Raw genomic sequence first — 12,884 nt, forward strand, 5'->3', positions numbered from 1 at the left:
CCTGAGGCAATCCATGGCCCTTCTGAGGCATTTAGCTGTTTGCCTGCCTCAGGTATCTTAAGCCTATACCACAATCAGACTAGACTGGAGACAGAGCTCACCCTTTGCTCCTTTGTAACTACTCTGACACTGAGCACACAGAAAAACATAAAGCTCTTGCTTAAAGTAAATGTGCAATGCCACACACAGCCCCCTCACTGCTTACCTGCATGAAAGGCCCAGGCCCTAGGATGAGCTAGTGAGCGGGAGTATGAGGTTATATTCATGGTTGCAGAGGGTGGTGATGTGCAGGCAGTTCAGCAGCTGCTGCTTATACTCATGGATCCCCTTCATATGCATGTCAGACATGGAGCAGGGGTTGATTCTCACCTTGTACTCCTTCTCCAACAAGGCAGAGAACTTCAACTTATTTTCCTGGGGAGAATAAAGGAATGGATGATGGATGGGTAGACAGTTCACAGAAGAAAACCCACATGCTCCCCAACATCAAGCTAATGCTTGGGTTTCCACCTCCATTGAGAATATTTCCATCCTTCTGTCAGAAATATGGCACAGAGGGAAATTCCACCAGGAGATCTGCTGCTGCCCCAGGGGAGGGGAATGAATACCAGAATACCACAGCTGAGGAGCTAAGGGGTGGCAGCAAAGTGAGGAAAAGTCAGGGCAGTGTGCTCAAGGATGTTCTGAAGGTCTGCATTCACCTACCTGCCCACCTGCCTGCTGCATGACCTGAGGTCAGTCCAGTCCTCAACTGAAAAGCTCAGTAAACAGGATGGACTTTGAAGCTCCTGGGCCCCAACACAGAACAGGCAGGGACACTGCCCCACATGAGGTGAGGCAGCAAGGACAAGCTGTATACAGGCCTACCTGCTTGACCTTGGCCATGTCCCTGATGACAGACTCATCATTAACCAAGGGCAGCAGCTTCTTCAATTGGCTCAGGTTGGTCAGAAAACCCTCCCCAATTTTCTGGAAGATCAAAAAGGGACATGTGGTTTTGCCTCATTTGGGGACCATCTTCCCATTTTGTTGCCCAAGCCTCTGTTTTCTGGCTACCCCCATTCACTCTTCAGATCTCAGCTCTGCTATCCTCTCCCTGACACATGCACAGCCCTAGCCAGACACTGCCTGTACAGCTGTCTGCTCATCCTCAGGTCTAGCACACCACCTGGTATGTATGACATTTCATTTCTTTCCCTCCTGATTAAGCACACAAGTCAATATACTACATCTTTGGCTCCCCAGACCTCTTTAGCTACTAGCCTATGGTTTAACACTTGGCTGGGTGGCCCCACCCTAGCCCTTCCTGAAACCCCAGGACCTCAATTCTGAATTCCAGCCCACAGGTCCCAGAGAACATTGACTTACTGCCTTGTCTGGCCCAGTGCTCCCATGCCTGGGGGTGGCAGATGGAACCCACCTATTCCCATCCAGGAGCCACTGCTGGTCCACACACTAAGGAGCAGTTTACTGCCCGGTCAGCACCCACTAACGATGAGCCTGACAACACCAGGAGGATGGTAGCCTTGGCTCTAACTGTGTCCACAGTTCCCCTGTGAACTCAGAGGTGGCCAGTCTCACCTCCATTCATCCAGCCCCAGGTTACTCAGGAGCAACCACCGTCCAGACATGATGCCATTTGTCTTATTCTGGAACTTTTCTGGCTCCAGATTGTAAAAATCCTTAAAGCTAAAACCAAAGAAAACAGGAAATGGTGACAAATGCTGTGTTCTTAACAAGGTGAGCAAGAAAAACATGAGGACCTTATAAGGAAATCCCCTGGAAGGTTCTGAAAGTCAGTTTTTCCTGTTTTGTTTTCTAAAGAATGTAGAGCAGCCAGCATTACTGCACACTTGAAGAGGAACTGCATACTTGGAGAACAGCAGACATGCAGTACATACTTTTCAGTGTACCCCACAGTTGATAATACAGGCTAGCTATAACTTCACAGGTAGCGGGACCTGGCCAGTTTCTAAAGTAAAAACCATAGTGGAGAAATTGGGGCTCAGTTTCTGTATCTGTACAATATGGACCACCCCTCACCCTGCCCCCCACCAACTGTGGGGCTTAAAAGCCTCTGGGCAGGCACCAGGGACACAGAAGTCTCCACATGGACAGACCTGGTTTAGGCCCACCTAGCACTCTCAGAAGTGTGAGAGTGGAAGAAACTCTAAGATCACATCCCACCAAGATGGGACAGGAAGCACAAGATCTGACCAAAGAATTCCTCCACCCTCACAGTGATCAGCCCCTGCCCATCATACCCTAACCTCCACCCTATTTAAGCCAGGCCACTCATTGCCAGGTGGGGCCCTCATGGTATTCAGCCAGCAACAGATGGCTATAGGAGCAGAGCCCTTGCCTGGACATATCCACAATGCACAAAAAAAGGAGCCACTGGTGATGAGAAGGTTTGCCTCCTCAACATCACCTATTGGCCAGGGTGCTTTGAGTAGGTCAGCCAATGCCCACAAGGGCAGCACAATAATGGTGTGGAGCATGGGCCATATGCCTCAGCCACTATACATATGGGTAACTGACAGTTCCTAGAGACAGGTGTGGGGTCAGAAAGGAGTTATGCCCTAGCTCAGGGCAAACACTGGATCACTCACACTGACTGTTTTATGGTCTTTGAGTGGATTCTAGCTACGCCATTGATAGCATGGGATCCAATCACGCACATGTTGGGCTATATTAATCTGCTTGTAGTCCCCTTCCTCAATCAGAGGCATCCTCTGCAGGTAGTCCACATCCCTGGGGAACAGGGCAGACACTTGCTGTTGCCTTGACAAAGAACCATGAGCAGAAGTGCCAAAAGTCCCACAGTGGGTTAAGGACTCCCTGCGGCAAGTCTGGTCTCCTTCAAGAAAACCTTGGGGCTGCTACACCCCAGACTTGCACTTAAATACCCTGGATGCACCTCTGAGAGCCCCTCCTCCCATGCTGCCTGAGTCCAGGGATGAGCTAGGTCCAGCCTGAGGGCTCAGCAGAGCTGCTGTGTCAGCATCAGACTAGAGAACCATCAGTGCTAGGGCCATGCCATGTGACTTACAAGGAAAAGATGGGAATGCTGTCCCTGTCGGCCTAAGTAGGTTTTAATCACATTTTGACAGCTGGAATAGCTGCCTTTTTACCAAAAGGTTAAAAAATGAACTATAATCATACCTAAATTTCAAGACCCCCTGTTCTTATACCACTTTTCTGCAGGTAACAATGACAACTGGGGGTTTGTTTCCAAATCACTGAATTGCTGCTAAGTCATCTCAGGATAAAGTCTTTGACATTCCAAGAACAGACACTTAAATCAAAAACCAACAAGGGAACAGGAACATCTTAAAAGGACCCAAATCCATAACTCCCACATATACACCAGAGGTCTAGGTAGGGGATTAGCCAACAGCTCTGCAAAGTAACAGCCCTCACACCTCAAAGTCCTCTGCTGGACAGAGGCTATTTGATTCAAGAAGTAATGTGGAGAAAAAAGAAGGGCCCCTTGGCATGGGTGCAGCCCACCAACCCAACCCCAACCCCAGCACAGCCAATGCCTGCATCCAGGTGCCTCTGGTTGATGGCATAGATGATCTCCAGGTGCCGTGGCAGCAGTTTCTCAAACATGGACACAGGCCAGCACTCCAAAGCCTTGGGCAGCACGATGTAGTTGGTGTACAGGTTTACACAGGTTTTCTTTGTGATTTGCCAAGCCTAAAACATTTCAGAACATTCCAGGGTTCTTTGTTTAGAAACATGCATCTCTTTTGCCAAATGCCTAAGTAAAAGGGAAGTCTAAGATCAAAGACAGATGTTAACATGTTACCAGAAAGGAGCCTCTACTCTCTGGGGCCTATCTAGAACTTCCTCAAAACTGCAGTTGAGCTCAATTCCCTTCATTTTCCTAATATGATCCACAAACATTTTGCACCCTGACCCAGCAAACACACACAAATGAATAAAGCTTACCCTACTACCTAGAATCACCTCAGTTTCCTGCTTTGTAAACGATTTCATTTAGTTTTCAATTACAGTTTACATTCAACATTATTTTGTATTAGGTTCAAGTATACAGCATAGTTGTTAGATAATCACAGATTTAATGAAGTACTCCCCATTAAATTTCCAGGACCCACCTGACACCAAATACAGTTATTACAAAATTATTGACTATATTCTTTATGCTGTACTTCACATTCTTGTGAGTAGTTTGTAACTACTGGTTTGTCTTTCTTAATGCCTTCACATTTTTCACCCACTCCCCCAACCACCATCCATTTTGGCAGTCATCAGTCTGATCTCTGTATCTATAACACCGTTTCAGTTTTGTTTGCTCATTCGTTTTGTTCTTTAGATTCCACATGTAAGTTAAATCATATACTATTTGTCTTTCTCCAACTGACTGATTTCATTTAGCATAATACCCTCTGGGTCCATCCATGTTGCTACAATGGTAAGATTTCACTCTTTTTTTATGACATATAGGGGTGCATATATGCTTTTGAAATGGTTTCTTTGTATATACTTGTATACCCAGAAGAGGAAACAGTTCCATTTTTAATTTGTTGAGGACCCTCCACAGTGTTTTTCATAGTGGCTTCACTCTTACCAATAGTACATGAGGGTTCTCTGTAAACCATATTTCATTGGTAAACAAAACAGAGCACTAAGCAGTTTTCTATTTTATTTCCACTAAAATGACTTAACACCCACAGTCCAGAGAACACTTATAAACTGTATGGCCCTGCTCTCTACTGGCCAGGAGTGGGAAGGACCAAGATGGGCCACCTAATCCCATCAGGTACACCCCAAGACCACAGAGGGGCTCTGGGTTCTATAAAACAGGATAAGTTTTGTTTTATGATCTAATTAGTGTAGATTAAGAATACACCATCATAGTAAAGAATCTGAGACCAAAATAAGTCATGAAAACAAACCAATAAAGATGTAAACAATGTATTTATTTAAGACTTCTGGAGTTTTTGCCATGATTTCTAAGATGAGAAATATATATTAGAAGCCCTAAGTAGTGTCAGAATCCTTTTCTTGGCTTCCAAAAAATCTATTCTTCTATGCCCCTGTACCCATGTTCCCACTCACTGTGTTTTGGTCTTTTGGAAGAAACACCAGAGCCTCCTGGATCTTTGTTCTCCCCACAGTCCCCGTCATCTCAGGGAAAATGTCCCTCCATTTTGCCAAAGCCACAGGGAAGAGGCCTCCCTCAGTTTTGTAGCACTAGCTCAGTACTCATAACTATTACTGAGATAAACCCCAAAGTCAGGAGGATACGGTCACCCCAAGCCCACCTCCATAGGGAATACTATGTCTGTGGCCCAGGACTGCAGGGGACATCATCATTATATATTCCCAGCTCTGTGGGGGATGCCATCACCCAATACCCACATCTGCAGGGAATACCATCACTCCTATGTATGTGCCCAGGTCTGCAGGGGACACAATCACTCCATATTCCCAGCTCTATGGGGGATGCCATCACCCAACACTCAGGACTGAAGGAGACACTGTAGTCCCATGCCCTTGTCTTCATGCTAACCTTTTCCCAGTCCACTTTATCCACATCCACCAGGATCTGCACAAGCTCAGGAATGGCAAGGGCTGGGTGTCATTCAGCTGAATGGCAACCTGAAGTCAAACAAAGTGGTACCTTCAATTACCTTTCATTCATGGAATGGGTTTACATAGTCAGCATGTGTAGGCCTGAGGTGCTCAGCCACTCACCCCAAGGACTCTACAGGGCTGACAGTAGGGAGAAGACAAAGTAGGTGCTAGGCTTGGCTTGAAACCAGCCAAGGAGCAGGGCCCAAGGGCCACTGAGAGGGACCAGGAGGACCCCACAGGTTGACTCTGCATCATGTTTGCTCTACTGCAGGTGTCCAGGAGGTACAGGACTCCCAACCCCCACCTCCCAAGACTCTCTCACCTAAGATATGTTGGATTTATATAAAAATACTGAACAGAAAAAAATAAAATAAAATCACCAAACAGAGCCTGCCAAAGACGTCCAGCTTTACCCACGGGAGACTTTTACAGTGTTCTTAGTGCCTTGACTCCTAGTGAGGCACAGTGTGGCCCTGGTCGGTAAAGAAGGGGGACTGTCCCACCCACCAATGATGAAGAAACCAAGATGAGGGGATGCTGTTGTCCACACACGCCCTGGCCTTAAGGAAAAAGCCAAGCCTGAGAACATCCTGTCCTTCCCCACTGAGTTCAAATCCCAAGTGAACAAACAAACCTTATCTGGGAATATCTCAAAACAAGTTCTCACTGGGTCCCGGCAGCCAAACTTGGAGGACTTAAAGCAGCAGATAATGTCTGGCAGGGTGGCAGCCACCACAAAGTAGTCCTGCTTCACAGAAACCCCTGTGTACTGTTGGTGGGAATGTAAAATGGTGGAGCCACCAGTATAATGGTTCCTCAAAAATTCAAACATAGGATTACCATATGATCTAACAATTCCACATCTAGGTATATATCCAAAATAACCAAAAGCAAAGTCTCAGAGATATTTGTTTATTCTCTGCATCTATGAGTCTGTTTCTATTTTGATTGTTTATTTTGTTCATTTATTTTGTTCTTTTTAGATTCCATGTATAAGTGAAATCATGGTACTTGTCTTTCTCTGACCTATTTCACTTAACATAATACCCTCTAGATTTATTCATGCTGTTGCAAATGGTAAAATTTAATCCTTTTTATGGCTAAATTCTAGTGCATTGTGTATCTGCACCACATCTTCTTTATTCACACATTTTATTGATGGGCACTTGGATTGTTTCCATATCCTGGTGATTGTAAATAACCCTGCAATGAACATAGAGGTACCTATGTCTTTTTGAATTAGTGTTTTGAATTTCTTCAAATATATACCCAGAAGTAGGATAGCTGGTTCAAAGGCAAATTCATTTTTCTTTTTTTTTTTTTTGAGGAAACTTCATACTATTTTACATCGTGTCTGCACCAATCTGCATTCTCACCAACAGTGCAAGAGGGTTCCCTTGTCTCCACATCTTCACTAAATGTTAGTTCACTTATTGATGATAGCCATTCTGATAGGTGAGAGGTGATATCTCATTCTGATTTTAACTTGCATTCCTCTAATGATTAGTGATTTTGAGCATTTTTTCACATGTCTATTGGTTATTTGTATGTCCTTTTTGGAGAAGTATTTAGGACCTCTACCTGTTCTTTAATTGTGTTGGGTTTTTTGTGTGTTAAGTTATATTAAGTTCTTTAAATAATTTGAATATTAAGTCTTTATCAAAGGTATTATTGGCAGGTGGGGGGAGTGGTGGGGAGAAAATGCAGACAACTGTAATTGAACAACAGTAAAGTAATTTATGGAGGAAGGAAGATGGTGATGGAGTAGGACGGAGCAGATTCCATTTCCTGTACACATGGGAGAAAATTCTGGCAGATCTATGAAGGAACAGGGCAAACAACCAACAGTTCCCCAGCATTTATGAAAATAAGAGACCAGAGATTGTGATGGACACTAAAGGACCAGGCAGTAAGGAGATAGCTGCAGGTCAGTGGGGTCTTGGGGACCTGAGCAAAGACAAGAGCAGCAGCGCCCAGTGCCCAGCAGCCTTAGCCTGTGAGCAGTGCTGGGGGTGTCTGCCATGAACTCTTCAGGAGCCCCAGCACCCGACAGGTCTATGGCAGACTCTTTTTGAGCCTCGGGTCTGCTATAGGGTACTTGGGAGAGAGCCAGGTCATCAGCTCCCTCCCCATCTTAAGCAAGGTTGGGCAACACCAGGCAGAGACCTGTCTACTTGAGTTACGGAGAGGGTAATAAAGACAACAGGCCATGCTCAACCATAGACTCTGGTCGCCAGCCCGGGAGAATTGAGAGGCTCATTGTCGGGCTCTGACTCCAGCAGTCACTGGTCTGGCTGGGGGATTAGGCTGGGCTGAGAAGCAGGCTTTCTGGAGAAATTTTTGGGGGAAGAAAATTGAAGGATTCTCTTGCCACAGCAGCTTGGCCTGCTCCCCACCCAGCCTGGCAGTGATCCACAGGATGGGCAGAAGCCCTTGAGTTCCCCCAAAGAAGTGGGAAGGTCTGTGACAGATCCCGCAGGACCCAGGCAGCCTGGCTGGTGTAGGCCTATATCTCAGCCCACAGAGAGGACCCCTAGGGAAAGTGCTCTGAAAAGAATCTAGATTGCCTTTGTGGGGCACTGGGGAGAGGTGCCGGGCTAGCTCTTGGGAGAGCACTTGCAGAAAGACCATACCAATCAACCCTCAGCCTGCTGCAGCCAGAAAAACTGGTTTGGCCAGTTTGAAATCAATAAGAGATGGTTTTTTGGTGGTTTTTTTTTTTAGTAATCTTGTATCTTTTTAATTTTATTATTATTTTATCTTTCAATAGTTTTTTCGTCTCCTTTCTTATTCCGTTTTATTCATTCTTCCTTTCTTTCCAAACTTATAGCTTTTTCCTCCATTCTCCTGCCTTTTCATTGTTTGTTTGTTTTCTTTTATTTTACCCACAAGGGACACAAACAACTTGGAACCTCGAAAAGACCAAAGTTGGACCCAAAGAGGGGGCATCCTAAGAGTAGAGACAGAGAGAAAAATTTCACTTTGCTATAGCAGAGAAGCCACAAGTCACTGCATATTTGTATTATTATTATTTTCATTATTCTTACTTCTTTTATATTTTAATAATATCTTTGTATTCCTCCTCTTTCTGTATAGGCTACTTTGCCTTGATTGGTTATATTGTATCATTTGACAGGTTTCCCCTGTTCTCTCCTCCACAGTGTACTGCTAATTTTCTATACTTCACGCCATTTGTTTTCATTTAGCACACTACCCAAAGTTCTATACCCCCTATTCATGTTATCCAGGTCACATAGAGTCCATCATATGATTGTTGCTCTAATATTACTGTAAATAATAGCTGTTCTATACAACTGTAAATACTTCACAACACACCTCCCAGATCTTAGCCCACTTTACAGGTTCCTGAATTCTACTACTGTAGTGATTAACTCTATTTGCTCGCACACTACACCTATTTACTATCCTTTACTCTCACCTTATTTCAGAATCTTACCGCCTGCAACCTCACTATTTTTAGATCCAACTCACAAGCCTTCCCTCCCCAACAAGAGACTTATCTATTGTCCATCCTTTCTTTTTTTTTAATTTTTTATTTAATTATTTTTCAAGTACAGTTTTCGGCCTTTTACTCCCTTCCTAGCCCACCCCTCATGCTCCCCACCTCCCTCCCATTTCCACCTCCCTCCCATTTCCACCCCCCTTAGCTGTTGTCCATGTGTCCTTTATACTAGCTCCTCTAAATCCCTCCCCTTTTTCCCCTGAAATTCTCCCCCCTCTGGTCGCCATCCCCCCCGTTCTCCATTTCAGTGTCTTTGTTTTTATTTTGCTTGCTTGTTTGTTTTGTTGTTTAGCTTCCTGTTAAAGGTGAGATCATATGGTATTTGTCCCTCAACACCTGGCTTACTTCACTCAGCATAATGCTTTCCAGTTCCATCCTTTCCTAAAAGTGGCAAGTTGGGTTGAAGATTATGCCTAAAGATCTTCTATCACTTTTCTACCGGCTGTGACTGTAAAATCACAAAATACTCTCCTGCTGTCATAAACCATTTTGCCTCCCCTTCCAACTGATCACACACACAAAAAAAAGGACTAGGTGGAAGTAGAGAACATCAGGATACCTGAAGGAGACTTCACCACTGAACTTCACAGGTATTCTACCACAGAAGTTCACACCATAAACCCAGAGAGTCAAAACAGATCAATTTAAGAAGCTGAGGCTAACAAGAAGAGTCTCACAAACAATGGGAAGACAAAGAAATGAGCCCCTAATGAAAGAAGAGGAGGAAGCCTCAGAAAGAATGTTAGCTGAAATAGAGGCAAGTCAACTATCAGATATTGAATTCAAACCACTGGTTATCAGGAAGTTCAAAGAGCTCACAATGAGCTACCAGAAACTACAGGGGAGCTACAATGACGTCTCCGCAAACTATATCAACATGAAAAAGGAAACAGAACCTATTAGCAAAGGCCAAGAGGAAATGGAGAATAAAATTTCTGAACTGAAGAACACAGTAGAAAAAATCAAAGGAAGGATCAATGAATCAGAAGATCAGATCAGTGAGTTGGAGGACAAAGTAGAAATCAACTCGCAGAAAGAGCAAGAAAAGGGAAAGAGGCTCAGAAAGAATGAAGAGGGATTAAGAGAAATGCAAGACAATAAGAAATGTAATAATATCCGAATAATAGGGATACCAGAAGGAGAAAAAGAAGAACAAATGATAGAAAACCTATTTGAAAAAGTAATAAGGAAAAACTTCCCTAATTTGATGAGAGAAAAAGTCACACAAATCCAAGAAACACAGAGAGTCCCAATCAAGAGGAACCCAAAGAGGCCCAGTTCAAGACACATCATCATTAAAATGACCGAATTCCAAGATAAAGAATCTTAAGTGCAACAAGGGGGAAAAGGAAGTAACATACACGGGAGCCCCAATAAGGTTAGCTACGACTTCTCAATGGAAACACTACAAGCAAGAAGAGAATGGCGGGACTTCCACCAAGATGGAGGCGTAGAAGGAAACATTTTGCCTTCTCACACAAGCAAATCTAAAAACAACAAAGTTTTAGTAAAAATAAATGCAGCCAAAACACAGAAAATTGAACAATACAGAGTCCGACAACAACAAAGCACTCAGCTAGACTGGCAGGAACAGATCGAAACAGTGTTCAAGAACAACTCAGAGCCCCAGAGACCAAAAATCTAAGCAAACGAGAAATTGCCAACCTATCAGAGGCACAGTTCAAAACACTGGTGATCAGAATGCACACAGAACAGGTTGATTTTAGCCACAAATTAGAGGAACACATAAACTAATTAAAATGAAAGGAAATGCATAGGAAAGCAATAGTAATGGAAAGGAAACTGGGACTCAAATCAAGGGAGGGAACAAGAAAGAAGAAAAAAAATGACCATACAAAAAAACATGAAGAAACAAGAATTCAAAAAAAAAAAATGAGGACAGGCTTAGAAACCTTCAGGACATCTTTAAATGCTCCAAAATCCGAATTATAGGGATACCAGAAGGGGAAGAGGAACAGCCACCAGTGGAAAACTTATGTGACAAATCATAAAGGAGAACATCCTCCGTCTGGCAAAGGAAATAGACTGCCAGGAAATCCAGGAAGCTCAGAGAGTCCTAAAAAAGTTGGACCCAAGAAGGAACACACCAAGGCACATCATAATTACATTATCCAACATCAAATATAAGGAGAGAATCCTAGAAGCAGCAAGAGATAGGGGACAGTCACCTACAAAGGAGTTCCCATCAGACTGTCAGCTGATTTCTCAAAAGAGACCTTACAGGCAAGAAGGGGCTGGAAAGAGGTATTCCAAGTCATGAAATCCAAAGACCTACAACCAAGATTGCTCTATCCAGCAAAACTTTCATTTAGAATGGAAGGGCAGATAAAGTGCTTCTCAGATAAGATCAAATTCAAGAAGTTCATCATCACCAAGCCCTTATTGTATGAAATGTTAAAGGGACTTACCTAAGAAAAAGAAGATCAAAAAGATGAACAGTGAAAGGACAGCAAACTCCGTTATTAACAACCACACCTAAAACAAAAGCAAATTAAGAAGACAGCTAGATCAGGAGTGAACCATAGAAATGAAGATCACATGGAGGTTTAGCAACAGGGGAGTGGGAGGAGGAGAAGGGGGCAGAAGGTACAGAAAATAAGTAGCATATACTGTAGATAGAAAATAGATAGGGGGAGGGTAAGAATAGTAGGAGAAATATAGAATCTAAAGAATTTGATACATGTGTTCACAAACAAAAGGGGGGAAATGGGGAGAGGGTTGTGCAGGGTACAGAGGAATGATGGGGGGAATAGAACAACTGTAATGGCATAATCAATACAATTTAAAAAAAGAAGAGAATGGCAAGAATATTCCAAGTTATGAAAACCAGAGGCCTACAACCAAGGCTACTTTACCAGCAAGGCTCTCAATCAAGATAGGAGGCCAAATAAAGAGCTTTCAAGACAAAAGAAGTCTAAAAGAATACACCTCCACCAAAACAGCTCTGCAAGAGATACTGAAGGACTGCTCTAAGCAAAGGAAGGAAAAGAGACAAGAGGAACACAGGTACAAAAATGGCAATGAATAAGTACCTACCAATAATAACCTTTAAACTGATTAAATGCTCCAATCAAAAGACAGAATACCTGAACAGATAAGAAAGCCTGACCCACACATATGCTGCCTACAAGAGACCCACCTCAGGACAAAAGACCATCACAGACGGTCTGGAAGGGCTGGAAACAAATTTTCCAAGCAAACAGACCAAAAAAAAAAAAAAAGCCAGGGTAGCAATACTCGTATCAGACAAAATGACTTCAAAAAAGGGCCATAAAGAGAGAGAGACCCAGAAGGTCACTTCATAATGCTCAAGGGAAGAATCCACCAAGAAGACATTCACATTGTACATATATATGCACCCAACATAGGAGCACCAAAATATATAAAGAAAATCTTAGAGGACTTCAAGAAAGAGACTGACAGCAACAAAATTATAGTTGGAGATTTTAACACCCCACTGTCAAAAATAAACAAATCTCCCAAACAAAAATCAACAAAGATATTGTGGCATTAAACAACACCCTGGATGAAATGGACTTAACTGATGTATATACAGCCCTTCATCCCAAAGAAGCTAAATACACATTCTTTTCAAATGCACATGGAACGTTTTCAAAGATAGACCACATATAGGACACAAAGGGAGCCTCAAAAAGTTCAAGAAAATTGAAATTATACCAAACATTTTCTCCAACCACAAGGGACTGAAACTAGAAACCAACTCCAAAGGAAA

At 43.4% G+C, this 12,884-nt stretch overlaps 1 long non-coding RNA gene across 1 annotated transcript in view; it reads right to left on the bottom strand.

Moving 5' to 3' along the window:
- The window catches only part of LOC119056774 (uncharacterized), a 44,735-nt gene that overhangs the window by 20,867 nt on the left and 10,984 nt on the right, over positions 1–12,884 (bottom strand). The window contains exons 2-5 of the long non-coding RNA XR_005083943.2: positions 5,543–5,631; positions 1,582–3,702; positions 868–969; positions 206–414 (exon numbers count right to left, since the gene is read on the bottom strand). This is a non-coding gene — a long non-coding RNA (uncharacterized LOC119056774). The remainder of the gene's footprint in view (positions 1–205; positions 415–867; positions 970–1,581; positions 3,703–5,542; positions 5,632–12,884) is intronic.

Source organism: Artibeus jamaicensis, unplaced genomic scaffold (assembly GCF_021234435.1).
Source record: "Artibeus jamaicensis isolate MK-2021 breed Jamaican fruit bat unplaced genomic scaffold, CSHL_Jam_final contig_135, whole genome shotgun sequence".
Taxonomy (NCBI): domain Eukaryota; kingdom Metazoa; phylum Chordata; class Mammalia; order Chiroptera; family Phyllostomidae; genus Artibeus; species Artibeus jamaicensis.